We start from the raw sequence: 18,289 nt of genomic DNA on the forward strand, positions 1-18,289 counted from the left end.
ACCCTTACCAAACCGTTCCCTTAACCCCCGACCAGGTAGCCAACATACCTCCATATAGACCGTGGAGATATGAATGGTGAAAATCTTTTATTTTATATAGACAGTAAAATAATGCCAAGACACCACGGACAAACGATAAGGAAAGATCACCTTCAACATAAGTAACTAGTTATTAAAGTCATTAATACAAAACCAAATAAAAAGTGCAAAAGATTAAAAATAAAAAGTATTATACTAAACACTTATCTTCACCAAGTGATGTAAGAGACTTAGGCAAACATGGCCTTGATTGTCAAGAACTCTTACGATCAATCTTGGATCCCGAGACGACACACACACTCTATGATGGACAATGGATGATGGTGGTGGATGATGGTGTTATGGTGGTGGTGGATGGTGGATGAAGTGTGAGAGAGGTGGTGTGCCAAGGGATGAGATGGAATGAAACCAAGCACCCCTATTTATAGGCTGAACAGAAGGCTGGGCACGGCCCCGTGTCCGCTGGACACGCCCCCGTGCCCGTCTGACACTCTCTCTCTTCATGAATTGTAATTCGCAATTACAATTAATGCGCCTGCTGTACTTTCACCACGCCCCCGTGCCCGCTGGACACGGCCCCGTGGTGGGCAATGGAAGCTTCTACTAGTTTGTCTTTTCTGCTGCTTCTTGGGCACGGCCCCGTGTTCGCTGGACACGGGGCGTGTTCAGTCTTCTGTTATCTCTTCTTTGCCTTGGGGGGTGCCGTTGAGGGTCCGGGCAGTCTACTTTCATTCCTTTTCTTGTATTTATGCTAGAATTAGTTGTCTTTTTGCTTCTTTTGTGATTTTGAGCTCATTTCATCCTGAAAATACAAAAGAAAGACAAAAACACTCTTTTTCCAACATTAGTACTTAAAAAGGGTTAGTTTTATGCCTTAATTGATGTGATTTATATGTTGCATTTTACACACATCAAATACCCCCACACTTGAACTTTTGCTTGTCCTCAAGCAAAACTCTTTAAATGTGGCTTACACTCCCAAATGGAATAGGTAGAAGAGAAAGTTTTTAGCTTGTCCTAGAGTGTCGGGAATCCAAGGTCCTTGTAGGTTTTATTTTTATTTATTTACAATCCTATTCGTTATGATTTATTTTGAACGTTTCATAAGATAAATTACTTATTCGGGCATAGCATGCCTTATTAAAATTCCATTTATATACAAGTTCACATACCTCGCGGGAGATCACTCAACACTCGGCCGAAGGTGTGGATTTTTTTAGTGAATCACTCGTGAGCGGCATGGAACTTACGCCTTCCATAGGCTTGCCAAGCAATCAATCCTCCTCCTTTTTAACTTTTTACCTTTGTAAATATCAAGAGGACTTTTGGGGTGAAGGGTTAGGCTTGGGTTAAAGGTGGTCGGTTGGGTTAGTTAGAAAAAAGGGCGAAAATCGTAAAAAGCGTCGGTTTCCGTGACATACCTTGTTTTTAGTGACTTTTTTATTTTGAAGTATTTCTCCAAACAAGCTTTTATATAGCTTTTGTTTGTTTTTGACATCATCATTTTTTTTTTCATCACATAAAAAGGCGAGTTTACGAAAAACCGAGCTTGTTACTAAAATAAAGGGTGAAAAATAAAAAGGGTTTTTTTTTTTTTTTTTTGGTGGGTAAAAAGAGTTTTGGGGTAATGAAATGAAAGGTTTAGGCTCAAAGGGGCTATCTAGGGGGATTTTGGGTAGGTGGTAAAAAAAATGAAAAATAATGGTTTAGAAAGAAAAATATGGTTAGTCCTAATGCCTCCATCACTTACTTACTTGGGTTTAAGTTGGTAAGGACCGGGAATGTATCGTCGTGGCAAGTTCTAGAGTTGTAAGAACCAAGCGGCTATTCACACAAGAAACGAAAAATGAGCATTTAGTCTAAATATGTATATTTTTATGCTCGATAAAGGCTCAAAACTCACTTTTGTGGGAATGGGTTTTTAATGTGATCAAGTATATATAATCGAATTTTTAACTAGACTTGTTATGCCGTTTCGTAATTTTCTTATGTTGGTTCTTTGTTATCACGACGCTATCGGTTGTAAATTTGTAAAAATATAACCTTTTTAGAACTTGTTATTCCCAAATTAAACTTAAGACAAGCAAATGATAAAAAAAATGAAAAAGTTTTTGAAAAAATTTGGGGTGTTTAGCGGTTCCAATAGAGTTTTGTGTAAGGCTTGTAATTAGGATTTGCAAAATTCAAGGTTTTAGCATCCCCCCCACACTTAAATTACACATTGTCCTCAATGTGTCCAAAAATAAGGTTTTTGGTTGATTAGAATGTGTAAAAGTAGGTTAAAAAGCAAAGATTTATGTTACTGGCATCCTGGACACGGCCCCGTGGTGACCGGGCACGGCCCCGTGGTCAGGTGCCAGTAACAAAAATTAAAGAATTAAAACAGAAGCCTGGACACGGGGGCGTGTCCGCTGAACACGGCCCGTGTCCAGTTACCTGAACTGGGTGTTTTTCTGCAGGTGGCTCAGCACGGGGTCGTGTTGGTTGGGCACGGCCCGTGTTGAGCCTTCTGTGATGGAGATTTGTGTCGGGTTGCTCTGTTCTTCGTGCATGGGTCCATTTTTCTCGTTCCCCTTTTCATCCATTACCACCATGAGTGTGTTTTATTCGTTAAACAACCATCAATCTTAAAAACCATCATATCATTGCAAACATAGAGAGACATTACATAAAGTTAGCCAAATAACTAGGGGATACATGAGGTTATCATAAGGGTTCTACTTATTTAGGAAAATTTCGGGAATAGCTTCCCGATGTAGGAACACTCTCTAGCCGACGGCTCCTCGGTTGTCGTTCAAAGCCATTCTTCTATCTCCCTTGGGAGGTAGAAGGTAGCTTCATTCTCTTCGGTGTCTTGAGGAGGAATGCTCACCGGGACTCCTTGCACCACCCTTGGTTGAGGCATTTGGTGCATGGTGTGCCATTCGGCCGGAATGATGACCTCGGGTACTACATTCCACGCTCTTTGGGTTATTACTGGAACCAAAGGCGGGGAAGCGAGAAGGTTTAACCTCTGGTGCAGGAGGTTTACTTCTCGTAGACAGCCCTCCAACCCTACCGTCAGATGATTAATACGGTCCACTAATGCTTCTTCCACTCCCGTCATTTCGTCTATGGCTTCCCTCAAAGCGTAAACGTAGTTTACTAGGGAATCTTCTGCCGTGGACGACCTTCTTCCATTTCGGTTATTTCTCGAAGATGATCCGGTATTTCTGCTGGCCATTTTCTGTGAAAGAAACCGAAGATAACTAAACTTTTGCAGAAAAGTACCTCGAACACGGCCCCGTGCTCAGTGAGCACGGCCCCGTGTTCAGCTGTCTGCAGGATTTTTGTCTAACGATTCTAGGTTTTTAAATTATTTTAACATACTTTTACCATGTTCTAAGCTTAGATAATTTAAAACAAAGTTATAGAACTAACTTTAAACAAGAATCCGCAGCCAAAAATCCTACAAACCTTACATAGAAGATTGGAATCATGGGTTTCCAAGCTTCCATGGAGGGGATGTTTGAAAAAAATTTTTGGAAGAAGGAGAAATGAACAAAAGTGGAAAAGACAAGATGGTCCTTAGGAACCTTCTTTTAGCACTTACCTAGGATGGTATATGTGAAGATCCCAGGAATCTCTGCTTAGTGAAGTGGTCAAAAATGAGCAGGAATCAGGCTGCATTTAAAGAAAACGACAGCACACTGGACACGGCCCCGTGTGCAGAGAAAATCCTGACACATTTTGTCCGTATTCTGACAAAATCAGCAGAGAATCTTCTGAGTGAACACGGGGGCGTGTTGACCGGGCACGGCCCTGTGTCGGTAGGCTGTTTCATGGAGTTTGTTGCTATTAAGGAGTTTATTTATATCGGGTGGTTCTTGATTTGTTGGAACAACCCCAAAGTGCCTAAGATACCTTAATTGTCCTATACTAAGGCGAGAACGCAAGAGGTTATCGGTGAGGGTAATTCCTATTTTTATTCTAGGTGGACAAGTCCAACCCTTTTCCGGGCTCTCGTTAAAGAAGGTGTATGCCGAATCGCTCAGGTCTATGTATGCATCGAACGAAGTCGATGGGGAGTCCTTCATGGCACAATCGACACAGGGACGACTATCGTCCAAGTCTTTTCTAGGTATGAAGGTATTTTCGGGAGCAACGAGGTTGTCGGAATGCGGTTCCAACATTTCCTCATGGTCATCATCTTGGGATGGATCTATAAAATCCTTCCTAAGTTCTTTTGACCAATTGAGAATTAGCTCTTCTAGTTGAAATAACTCGTCAAGGAGCATTTCTCCTAGAATATCTGGCTGGGCGCATTCGAGGGAGAGATAGTGCTTATTTTTACTTTCGCCCCTCTTAAGGTTACAAGGAATCGGTGGGTCTATATAGTGGGGCCTATAATTGAGAAAATAACATTTTAATTCCTCATGTTCGCCTCCACATAATCGACACCACATACCATAAGTGTGCCGAAAGTAAAAAGAATTACTATCACTCATGTTTGTGTCAGAAATTACCAACCGCCGGGATCTGACGGTTCTGTTTTCAGTAAGAGAATCTTGGGCACGGGGGCGTGTTGAGTGGACACGGCCCCGTGTTCAGCTTACTGTCTGACTTAAAACAGGATTGCCAGTTCCAATGATTGAGCACGGGGGCGTGTTCAGCAGGCACGACCCCGTGGTGAGCTCTGCAGAAGCTGAAAATCTACGAAAAATCCTAAAAATTAAAGAAAAAAATAAAAATATGATTAGGCCGTTGATTCCTAACTTTCTTAAAATCCTTGTGTCCCCGGCAGCGGCGCCAAAAACTTGATGTGCGTGAAGTGTGTTATAATTTAGATGAATATTTAAGCCCCTTTTTACACTTTTAGCCAAGTTTTAAATTTATAAAACACGATATTTACTAACACTAAACACACATATGGGAAAGTGCACCCATCGTGGACGTAGTATAGTGTTGGTAAGATACCGAGGTCGTCCAAGGACACAAGAGCTTTTAATACCGGTTTATCCTCAACGTCTAATCAAATCAAAAAGTGAGAAAAATGTTTTAAACTAAGAAAAATAAAAACTAACTAAATGCTGAAAAATAAAATAAAATAAAAACAGATAGACAAGATGAATCACTTGGATCCGACACGTGTGTTAGTATAACCTTTGATTATTTTCGCACTTTTGCACTTGTTTAAGAGATTATCTTAGTTATTGTAGTAGGCCCCTCTTTTGAAGGCGACGTTACCCTCAACCCAGTAGTTTGAGTCAGCAAGGATACAATCCTAAAGGGTCGGATTATTGAAAGATAATGAATTAAGTTATTAATGCAAATTGTGGTAGGCCCCACTTTCGGCGGTAACGTTACCCTCGGCTAAGTAGTCTGAGTCAGCAGGGATACAGTCCTAAATAGCCGGGTTATAGTATTAATAGTAGTTAACTTATGAGGGGGTCAAAGAGTTTGGATCCCCGCCATCCAATACCTATGGGTATTGAAGGAGATCCTACTAAAATTGACCCAGGTCCCAAGCAGGACCTCTAAACGCTGAACAAGGGCAAGACCCTTACCAAACCGTTCCCTTAACCCCCGACCAGGTAGCCAACATACCTCCATATAGACCGTGGAGATATGAATGGTGAAAATCTTTTATTTTATATAGACAGTAAAATAATGCCAAGACACCACGGACAAACGATAAGGAAAGATCACCTTCAACATAAGTAACTAGTTATTAAAGTCATTAATACAAAACCAAATTAAAAGTGCAAAAGATTAAAAATAAAAAGTATTATACTAAACACTTGTCTTCATCAAGTGATGTAAGAGACTTAGGCAAACATGGCCTTGATTGTCAAGAACTCTTACGATCAATCTTGGATCCCGAGACGACTCACACACTCTATGATGGACAATGGATGATGGTGGTGGATGATGGTGTTATGGTGGTGGTGGATGGTGGATGAAGTGTGAGAGAGGTGGTGTGCCAAGGGATGAGATGGAATGAAACCAAGCACCCCTATTTATAGGCTGAACAGAAGGCTGGGCACGGCCCCGTATCCGCTGGACACGCCCCCGTGCCCGTCTGACACTCTCTCTCTTCATTAATTGTAATTCGCAATTACAATTAATGCGCCTGCTGTACTTTCACTACGCCCCCGTGCCCGCTGGACACGGCCCCGTGGTGGGCAATGGAAGCTTCTACTAGTTTGTCTTTTCTGCTGCTTCTTGGGCACGGCCCCGTGTTCGCTGGACACGGGGCGTGTTCAGTCTTCTGTTTTCTCTTCTTTGCCTTGGGGGGTGCCGTTGAGGGTCCGGGCAGTCTACTTTCATTCCTTTTCTTGTATTTATGCTAGAATTAGTTGTCTTTTTGCTTCTTTTGTGATTTTGAGCTCATTTCATCCTGAAAATACAAAAGAAAGACAAAAACACTCTTTTTCCAACATTAGTACTTAAAAAGGGTTAGTTTTATGCCTTAATTGATGTGATTTATATGTTGCATTTTACACACATCAGTTAATCAATTAACATGCTCAATGGTTTTAACAGACTTAACCAGGTTAACGTATTAAGCAAAGATAGCAAGCTTCCAGATTTAACAAGCATAACATGAATAATAACTAACAGTGTTAATTAATTAACCGGGTTAACAATCCAGTAGAGTTATATACCTAACAGAGTGAATAACTTAAAGTAATTAATGTGTCTGAGCTTCCAACCAAATCATGCATGCAAAACTCGGATAAGGGGGCTTCCCCTTTCACAAAACTCGGACAAAGGTAACACCCCCCCCAAAACTCGGAAAGGGGTGTCCCTTCACAAAGTCAGACAAGGGGGGGTTCTCCCCTTAAAACTCGGACCCTTGTCCCTGGGTTAAAGTTCGGACCCTGCTTGTTATATAAAAAGTTCGGACCATGCTTGTTACTAAAACTCGGCCCAACCTACTCAATTAAAAAAGTCTGACCCCTTACCTAGTCCCAAAACTCGGACCTAGGGTCCTTATTACAAAACTCGGACATCAAGCGACCACCAAAAAAAAAATCGGACATCACCCACTGGTAAAACTCGGACCATGGGTGTTACATGTAAAAGTCGGACAACTTTAACCACTATATAGTTCGGACCTTACGGCTTTCATACAAATAATTCGGACAAGGCTTCCTTATAATAAAATTCGGACACTTTGTGAAGTATATAAAAGTCGGATTTTATTAATATTTCGAAAGCTCGGACAAAAATAAATCATGCAATATCCAATTCCATTGTAACAATTGTAACAGTTACGTTTCCTTCAATCAACAGTTACGTTCATCAGTCCAAAACCCGAATTTCATGATTTTCATAGTGCAATAATTAGTTATCAATCGATCATTCTAACATATCTTGTATCTAATCATCAGGCAATCGATTATACAACTAGTCAATCATCATTATCACAATAATCAGAATGAACCGATAAGCAGAGAATATCATATGAAGAACTAGGGTTTAGCATGAATCAATCAATCAACAACTAACAATAAACAATGATTACACAATTACCTTGGATTGATTCTAGATGAATTGAAATACCAAGATTGATGCAAAAGACTTGTGACAAAGATGAAGCAAATGATTGTAGGAGATGATCAGAGAATGTGGAAGTACGTGTATTGGTTTTTGTGTGGTGATTAGTGAATGATTAGGGTTAAGAATGATTAGAGTTTCACTAATTACTCTATGCACCCTTAATTATTATCTATTACATATTACAGGCACAAGATGTATATTTCACACTTTCATCACCACATTCAAGTATTTGTCAAATCTTTCACAAGTAACACATAACCATGCACAAATACAATATACTTAACTGAATCAAAACGTTACAGTTTCACAGCAAACTAAATGTGCAAGTAAACGATTAAACAAACAGTGAACGTGCAATAAATGCAAAAATGGAATCTTGGAAACTCGAGTTGTCACATTATCCCCCAACTTGAAAGAAATTTCGTCCCGAAATTTAGCATGCGGTTACTGAGGAAGCTAGGTAAGTTGTATCGTTTACTGGTTTTCCTGGGGTGTCACATCATCCCCCCGTTGATTTGGAATTTCTTCCCGAAATTCTGTAGTAGTAGCTTCAGCCTCAGTAGTGGTTGCACGTTTTTCTAATAACTGGGGATACTTGAGTTCCATTTGATCTTCACGCTCCCAGGTGAACTCTGGGCCGTGACGGGAGTTCCAACGAACATGGACAAGAGGTATTCTAGTGTTCTTGAGGACCTTGACATCCCGGTCCGTGATTTCAACTGGTTCCTCGACGAACTGCAACCGCTCGTCGATAGTGAGTTCCTTAAAAGGAACTATGAGGGTCTCATCTGAAAGGCACTTCTTCAGATTCGACACGTGGAATACGTTGTGAACTGCACCGAGTTCAGCTGGTAGGTTTAGTTTGTAGGCTACCTTGCCAATTCTTTCAGTGATTTCGAACGGTCCAACATACCGTGGATTGAGCTTGCCTCGTTTACCAAAACGAACCACACCCTTCCAGGGTGAGACTTTAAGTAAGACCCGGTCCCCGACCTGAAATTCCAATGGCTTCCTACGCTTATCCGCGTAGCTTTTCTGACGGTCGCGTGCTGCCGCCATGCGTTGTCGTATTTGTGCAATCTTTTCCGTGGTGTCCACTATAAGTTCTGGACCCGTGATTTGACTATCCCCCACCTCTACCCAACAGAGAGGTGACCGACATTTACGCCCGTACAATGCCTCAAATGGAGCAGCTTGTATGCTGGTGTGATAACTGTTATTGTATGAGAACTCCACCAAAGGGAGATGCTTTTCCCAGCCGTTGCCAAAATCGATGACACATGCCCGAAGCATGTCTTCTAGAGTTTGAATCGTGCGCTCAGACTGCCCATCCATCTGAGGGTGATAAGCTGTGCTCATATCTAACCGAGAGCCAAAAGCCTTGTGCATTGCTTGCCATAGTTCTGATGTGAATCGTGCATCGCGATCCGAAATGATAGAGGTGGGCACCCCGTGCCTTGAGACTACTTCCTTCAAGTATAGGTCTGCTAGTGTGGAAAACTTGTCTGTTTCTTTGATTGCCAGGAAATGAGCAGACTTGGTGAGTCGATCCACGATCACCCAAATAGTATCGTTCCCACGCTGGGATCTAGGTAGGCTTGTAACAAAATCCATGGAAATTTCCTCTCATTTCCACTATGGTATCTTTGGTTGCTGAAGTAAGCCTGCTGGTTTTTGATACTCTGCCTTGACTCTTGCACAGGTCAAGCACTTGCCGACATAGGTAGCAATGTGGGCCTTCATGCTAGGCCACCAATACGTAGTTCTGATGTCGTGGTACATTTTATCCGACCCTGGATGTACCGAGTAGCGTGATTTGTGAGCTTCATCCATCACTAGCTCACGCAAGTCGCCATAAAGTGGGACCCAAATACGCCCCGTTACATAGTAGGCACCATCTTCCTTCCGTTCTAATCGTTGTCTTGAGCCGCATAGGGCTTCAGCCCTTACGTTTTCTGGTTTCAATGCTTCTACCTGAGCATCTCGTATCTGTGCTGGAAGGCTAGACTGAATAGTAAGCTGCAAGGCTCGTACACGCCTAGGTGTAGTATCTTTCCGACTGAGGGCATCAGCCACAACATTGGCTTTGCCTGGATGATACTTAATAGCGCATTCGTAATCGTTCAAAAGTTCGACCCATCTTCGTTGACGCATGTTCAAATCCTTTTGCTTAAGGATATGCTCGAGACTCTTGTGATCGGTGTAAATTGTGCACTTGGTACTGTACAGGTAGTGTCGCCATATCTTAAGCGCGAAAACAACTGCTCCCAGCTCTAAATCATGCGTCGTGTAGTTCCGCTCATGAACCTTGAGTTGGCGCGAAGCGTAAGCAATAACTTTATCCCGTTGCATCAATACACACCCAAGACCCTGTATCGATGCGTCACAGTAAACCACAAAGTCATCCGTGCCCTCCGGCAATGAGAGAATAGGTGCGCTGCAAAGCCTATCCTTTAAGTACTGGAAAGCGGTTTCCTGGGGATCTCCCCAACGGTAGGTGACACCCCTCTGTGTCAGTAGCGTAAGGGGCTGTGCAATCTTCGAGAAGTCTTTGATAAACCGTCTGTAATAACCCGCCAAACCCAAGAATTGGCGTATTTCCGTTGGTGTACGCGGTGCAGGCCAGTTCCTGATCGAATCTACCTTGGATGGATCGACATGAATCCCATCCCTGTTCACCACATGGCCTAAGAAGTGGACTTCACGAAGCCAGAAGTCGCATTTTGAAAACTTGGCATACAGTTGTTCCTTTCGAAGAAGTTCCAAGATAAGTCGTAAGTGCTGCTCGTGTTCCTCCTGACTCTTGGAGTAGATCAGGATGTCGTCGATGAAAACAATGACGAACTTGTCTAGATAGGGTTTACACACCCTGTTCATAAGATCCATGAAAACTGCAGGCGCGTTCGTTAGCCCGAAAGGCATGACTAGAAACTCGTAGTGACCGTAGCGAGTTCTGAATGCTGTCTTAGAGACGTCCTTATCCTGGACTCTCAGCTGATGGTAACCTGACCTTAGATCGATATTGGAGTAGTAACTCGACCCTTGCAACTGGTCGAATAAGTCGTCAATACGAGGAAGAGGATAACGGTTCTTCACTGTGACCTTGTTCAGTTCACGGTAGTCTATGCACATCCTGAAAGTGCCATCCTTCTTTTTCACGAATAATACTGGAGCTCCCCAAGGCGAAGAGCTTGGACGAATGAAGCCCTTATCCAAGAGCTCTTGTAGTTGCTTAGACAGTTCTTCCAGTTCCGTTGGAGCCAAACGATACGGTGCGCGAGCTATAGGTGCTGCTCCTGGAGCTAGCTCGACTTGAAATTCGACCTGGCGATGAGGCGGTAGACCAGGTAAATCTTCAGGAAACATTTGAGGAAATTCGCGTACGACTGGGATATCCTCTATTCTTTTCTCTTTCGTCGATGCATCAGTAACAAGTGTCAAAATGGCAGTATGGCCCTTCCGTAAACATTTCTGAGCCTTCAAGAAAGAGATGATGCCAACCACTGCACCACTCTTGTCGCCTTGAACTTCAAGAGGTTCCTTACCCGAACGAGGAATACGAATGATCTTCTCCTTACATAGGATCTCTGCTTGCTACTTGGATAACCAATCCATGCCAACGACAATGTCAAAACTACCCAGAACTATAGGAATGAGGTCGATGGAGAAAGCTTGACCAGCGAGGATAAGATTACAACCCTGAACTATGTGTGTGGCCTCTATACTTTTACCGTTTGCTAACTCTACGACATGTTTGGTATTTATGGGAGTTGGTGCACGTTTTAACATTTGGCTAACTTTCAAAGACACATAACTTGTATCCGCACCCGAATCAAACAAAACAGTAACGTAAATGTCGTCGAGAAGAAACTTACCCATGACCACATTAGGATCGTTCCTTGCGTCACCTCGACCCAGCACAAATGCACGACCCCTAGCTTCATTGCCGTTATTGTTCCCACCGTTGTTGTTACCATTGCCTTGGTTGTTGTTGTTGTTGCGATTCTGGTTCTGGTTTAACTGAGGGCAATCACGCTTGAAATGACCTTCAGCCCCACACTGAAAACACCCCCGGTTTCCTCGCTGTGGCTGCTGTTGCTGGTTCTGTGGAGCTGGTAGTGGGTGTTGCTGATTCTGATTAGCAGGTCGCGAACTCCTGCAGTCTTTAGCTTCATGCCCTATCTTGAGACATCTCTGACAACGTTCCTTGCGACACCGTCCACTGTGGTGTCTGTTGCACCTATTACATAGTGGGTGAATTCCCCGATATCCACCCTGCCCCTGATTGCCTGATGATTGCTGACCCGGATTCTGGTAGTCATTTGTCTGGCGCTGCTGTGCTTGAGACTGAACAGAAACTGATCCCTTGCTGGAATCCCCATCCCATTTTCTCTTGTTGTCACTGGGAGTAGCAGAAGTAGTAACAGCAGTAGTGGTAGCACTGATGCGTTTTGGCAGCTTGTTCTGTTCCATTGCTTGATCGGTGAGTCGATGAGCAAGACGCTGAATGTCTTGGATGTTGTTAAGGTTTACTGATGTCACATGGCTCTGAATCTCTGGCGCAAGTCCCTTGAGATACAACTCAATGCGCTTAACTGGAGGGTCCACCATAGTTGGACACAGGATGGCCAGCTCGTTTGACCGTTTCGTATAAGCTTCAATTTCTGACCCCGCCATTTTCAGATGGTAAAGCTCATCTTCCAACTTGTGGATGTCATCCCGTGTGCAGTATTCACGTTTAATCAGTTCTTTGAAATCATTCCAAGGTGTGGCGTTAGCAGCTGCCAACCCTAGGATCTGTACTTGCGCGTTCCACCAGGTTAGCGCAATCCCTTCGAGAGTGCCAGTGGCGTACTTGACCCTGCGAGCCTCAGGGCATTCACACATCTCGAATACTGACTCAAGCTTCTCAAACCAATGGTGTAGTCCCACTGCCCCCTCTGTGCCACTGAATGTGCTTGGACGACAGTCCATGAAGTTCTTGAATGTGCAGACAGGTTGTTGAGCGTGCTGACCTATTGTGCATAGAACAGGACAGTATTAAATACAAGAGTTGATTTAGGAATGTAGGATTCAAAGATCCTAATGTGTATTCCATCCGCAGGGTATACTACCTGCTTGTGCAGCTGCAAGTGCCGCAGCTACTTGTTCAGCAATGAGAGCCGTCAACTGGGGTTGAGTCATGTTCACACGTCCAGACATGATCTTCATAGTAAAAGTACAGTAAGTGAGAATGGTTCGCGAGTAGTGCGATGACAGAAGAGTGTAAGCACGTAGGTGTTCTCATGTGATAACGAATAGTAAGCAACGTAATCCAAGCATACTACGAGCAAAGTTCTATGTAGTTCTAGCATGTAGGCAATAAACATAAACCTTATTACCTAGGATGTTGAGTCTTGCACGTGGAGCGAAGCGTCGTTGTGGATCGTTGAGAGCACTGTTCTGGTTATAGTCTGGTTTTAATAAAAACGTTTTTCCCATATTAAAACCAAGTTCTCTATAACCAATGGCTCTGATACCAATCTGTCACACCCCCAAAATCCACCTGCGGAGTATCACCGCTTGGGAGCGTGACTGACCAGGATCAAGCCACCAATCATATTGAACATAGTATATAATAATCGAAGTAGTTTGTAAAAACCCAATTCAATACAATTGATGTTCAAACCAAACATAGTTTAAGTAGCGGAAGCATAATATGAAAACCCAATGTATGTAATAAGTTCAAGTGTTATAAAGTTTAACATAACGTCCACGATCCATGCTCCACAACGACCTGCTCCTCCCTGTGCAAGCTCCATATGTACCTAAGGTCCTGCAAGGTATGCAGCAGAGAGTCAACAACTAGTTGAGCGAGTTCACAGTTAATAGTTCAGTAATCGTAATAGTATAGTAAGCCTTGTGTTCGTTCATTAAGTCATGTATCGTATTAGTTCGTATCGCGGCCCTCTAGGCATGTATGCGAAGATTAGGGAAAGTTTCCAAGTATTCTAGACTAGGTATATTTGTATCGCGGCCACCCGGCACCTGTGCAAAGTTTTAAGTATAGTTCGCAGCCTTCCTAGGCATGTGTGCGAAGATTAGTCATATTATCGCAGCCAACCCCGGCGTGTATGCGAAGATCAGTTCTATTAGTATCACTAGTCTAGTAGTATCTTATCAATAACCTTCCTCACCCGAGGATCATATCACTAATTTCCATTATCCAGGTAAGTACAAGTAAATAATCAAATCCCATTCCCACCCTGGGAACCCCATGCCTTGGCTGTGTGAACTCACCTTGGTTTGCTCGGTATGCCAAAGAATACGCATGTTCACAGTTAATCAATCACGACCTATCGTACGCACGTATGTATAATCAGTTTTCGTTCGTAACAATCTTGCACACAAATCTAACGTCACATAGTGTGTTTGGCAGTTAATCATCATGCAGCACATAATAATGGGTTCATGTTCACACAGTCATACTCCATATAACTGAGTTCTTGGTAATATCTAACATGGTTAATCAATTAACATGCTCAATGGTTTTAACAGACTTAACCAGGTTAACGTATTAAGCAAAGATAGCAAGCTTCCAGATTTAACAAGCATAACATGAATAATAACTAACAGTGTTAATTAATTAACCGGGTTAACAATCCAGTAGAGTTATATACCTAACAGAGTGAATAACTTAACGTAATTAATGTGTCTGAGCATCCAACCAAATGATGCATGCAAAACTCGGATAAGGGGGCTTCCCCTTTCACAAAACTCGGACAAAGGTAACACCCCCCCAAAACTCGGACATGGGTGTCCCTTCACAAAGTCGGACAAGGGGGGGGTTCTCCCCTTAAAACTCGGACCCTTGTCCCAGGGTTAAAGTTCGGACCCTGCTTGTTATATAAAAAGTTCGGACCATGCTTGTTACTAAAACTCGGCCCAACCTACTCAATTAAAAAAGTCTGACCCCTTACCTAGTCCCAAAACTCGGACCTAGGGTCCTTATTACAAAACTCGGACATCAAGCTACCACCAAAAAAAAAAAATCGGACATCACCCACTGGTAAAACTCGGACCATGGGTGTTACATGTAAAAGTCGGAAACTTTAACCACTATATAGTTCGGACCTTACGACTTTCAGACAAATAATTCGGACAAGGCTTCCTTATAATAAAATTCGGACACTTTGTGAAGTATATAAAAGTCGGATTTTATTAATATTTCGAAAGCTTGGACAAACATAAATCATGCAATATCCAATTCCATTGTAACAATTGTAACAGTTACGTTTCCTTCAATCAACAGTTACGTTCATCAGTCCAAAACCCTAATTTCATGATTTTCACAGTGCAATAATCAGTTATCAATTGATCATTCTAACATATCTTGTATCGAATCATCAGGCAATCGATTATACAACTAGTCAATCATCATTATCACAATAATCAGAATGAATCGATAAGCAGAGAATATCATATGAAGAACTAGGGTTTAGCATGAATCAATAAGTCAACAACTAAAAATAAACAATGATTACACAATTACCTTGGATTGATTCTAGATGAATTGAAAGACCAAGATTGATGCAAAAGACTTGTGCCAAAGATGAAGCAAATGATTGTAGGAGATGATAAGAGAATGTGGAAGTACGTGTATTGGTTTTTATGTGGTGATTAGTGAATGATTAGGGTTAAGAATGATTAGAGTTTCACTAATTACTCTATGCACCCTTAATTATTATCTATTACATATTACAGGCACAAGATGTATATTTCACAGTTTCATCACCACATTCAAGTATTTGTCAAATCTTTCACAAGTAACACATAACCACGCACAAATACAATATACTTAACTGAATCAAAACGTTACAGTTTCACAGCAAACTAAATGTGCAAGTAAACGATTAAACAAACAGTGAACGTGCAATAAATGCAAAAATGGAATCTTGGAAACTCGAGGTGTCACAGTTTTGGCATCGGGTTTTCAGCTTGGTTCGGGTTTAGACATCATCTCAGGTTCAGCCGACTAGTGTTCAGGTTTTGTTATGGTTTCGGTCAACGGGTTCGAGCAAGGCAGTCAACGAGAGTAGACGGTTCAGTTCAGTTGACTCGGTCGAACCGAGTCAACTCGGTCAAGGTCAGCCGGTCAACTCAGTTGACTCAGTCAACTCAGCGAGTTGACTCGGTCAGCTCAGCTTCTCGACGCAAGGATTGGTAAAGATTTAACGGCACGATTGTTTTGTTTTTTTATAAGTTTTATATACGTGAAACGAGCTCGAACGGATTGATTATAGTTTACGTTTGATACATTTAACAAATTATTTATATTGATTATTGAATCTTGATTGAATTTCGTTAAAATAACGACAACTTGTGTTGTCGGGGACGTCCAAAAACAGAGGAAACTCTGCCCGTTTTTCGAGAAAACCGTAAACAAAATGTGTTTTGTAATAAAACGAACTTCACTGATCCAAATAATCTTTTATAAACGCGAATACAAGTATATAACTACTTACGACAACACTTTACAACATCACGAAAACGACGATTCGGATATTATTTTTGGCAAATCTTTTATAAAATAAAAGGTGATATAATATTTTCAATTCTTTTATTATTTTCGACAATTCTTTCAAGTATCAAACACTACGAATTCTTTTCTAAAATAAATATAATTTAGATATTTATTTCAAATATCAAATGACATGATTTCGTTTTGTAAAAATAAATATAGTTTGTATATTTATTTGAAATATCAAACAACACGATTTCGTCTTATAAAATAAATATAGTTTTTATATTTATTTCAAGTATCGTATCACACAAATTCCTTTATAAAAATAAATATAGTATTATATTTATTTCAAACACAACAACTCGAGGATTCTCTTATAAAATAAATATAACTTTTTATATTTATTTCAAATGCCGAAACGGCATATACACATGTTTTGGCAAATATATACAAGACGCAATATATATAATACAAGTTAATTACATATTACTTTCATACGAATATTCCTATATACACAAACGACTTCTTGGGGCGACAAAGTTTAACTTAGTCCTTTTCGTTAACTTAACAACTTAATCGTTGAATCGTTCGATTAACGATTCGGTAGAGCTCGGTGACACGTAGTTTAGTTACCGCTTTTGGTTAGAAACTTATAAAATATTCCGTGTTAGGAATATTGTAGAATGCATGCATGCTAGCGAGTCTCGTCTTGGAAACGACATCACGAAGTCGTATATAGCTAGCTTTGCACAGGAATATTCAGGTGAGTTCATAACCCCACCTTTTTACGGTTTTACACTTTTATAAATGTTTTCGGGGTGGAAAGACATGCACTTTTTGCAAAGCATACAAGGTTTTCAATAAACATGAATTACATATTTCTAAACCATTTTACAAACAAGTTTTAACTGACACAAATGGTTTACGAAAAGCTTATGTTCTATACCGGTTTTTCAAACAAGCGTATTTTTCGAAATGTGAATACACACGAATTCTAGTTTTCTAAACTACGGAAAATACAAGTACAAAGAGGTACATTAAACTAAGGAATGACACAATAGATGATGTCACGAATAGGGTAACATAAGCACCATTAATCGTGTACATACTAAGACTGCAGAACAAAAGGTTAGATCTAATGGGTTTCAGGCAGCCACACTCTTGGTGATAACTAGTACCAAGTAGTGGTTTTGTGTCTCAGTCGTGAATCGACTACTAAAAATGCCTATGGTTTGGATGCTTCCTATGTCGTTACATATGTTAGTGGCCTCGAGAACCATTAGCGATCTTGTATTCCTTACATATACAGAACTCAGTTTCAATACGTCTTTACAAATTACATACTATGTTCTATATAAATTCAAAGCACAAATGCATGTTGTCAATGTCAGGGTGGACATTGACGGTTATACAAGTTTTTACAAACACAAGAGTTTACAAAAGCAAGGTTTTTGCGAACATAATGCGTTACAAAGACAGATTTTACATATAACTTGACAAGAAAATGATTTTAAATTTGTTTTCTCAACAATATTTCAAAACCGATTATTCAAAAAGATTTATTTCAAATCTTTTTCAAAACAAACTATGAACTCGCTCAACTTTATGTTGATTTTTCGCATGTTTCTTTCTCAGGTTGCATATATTATGGCACGGTTGGAATAGGAGAACCACGTGGAGTCGAGTACTTAGTGGCGTTCACTTTCTAAAAGACTTAGCTTATTTTCTTCCGCTGTGCAATGAAGATACCAGTCCAGTCACGCCAATGCTCTGATAATTCCGGGGTGTGACAGATTGGTATCAGAGCTATAGGTTTCAGCGAATAGGGTTTTCTGTAGAAATACCTAGGCTCTAACCTCACTTTCCTTTGGGAACTTAGGATATTAAAACCTGAAAACATGCAGAAGGCCTAAGACTCGAATATGGTCTCCAACCGTTGCCGAAAAACAAACAGTCAAAAATTATGTTTCCAAACATACGCTATAGTGGTGTTTTACACACGGTACACAAAGCAGTCGCATACAGTGCACAAAACTTTGAAAGCTTAGGAAACATGCATTTAAGACCTTCGGAAACTTATGTTGAAGTTCATTAAAGGTCATCACGTAGATACCACGTCTATTAACTCAGACAAACGCCATTATTATGTCGTCTTTGCTATTTTAGTTAACCGAGCAGGTAACCTACGCAAAACAAAGCACG

The sequence above is a fragment of the Helianthus annuus genome, chromosome 5 (genome assembly GCF_002127325.2).
Source record: "Helianthus annuus cultivar XRQ/B chromosome 5, HanXRQr2.0-SUNRISE, whole genome shotgun sequence".
NCBI lineage: Eukaryota > Viridiplantae > Streptophyta > Magnoliopsida > Asterales > Asteraceae > Helianthus > Helianthus annuus.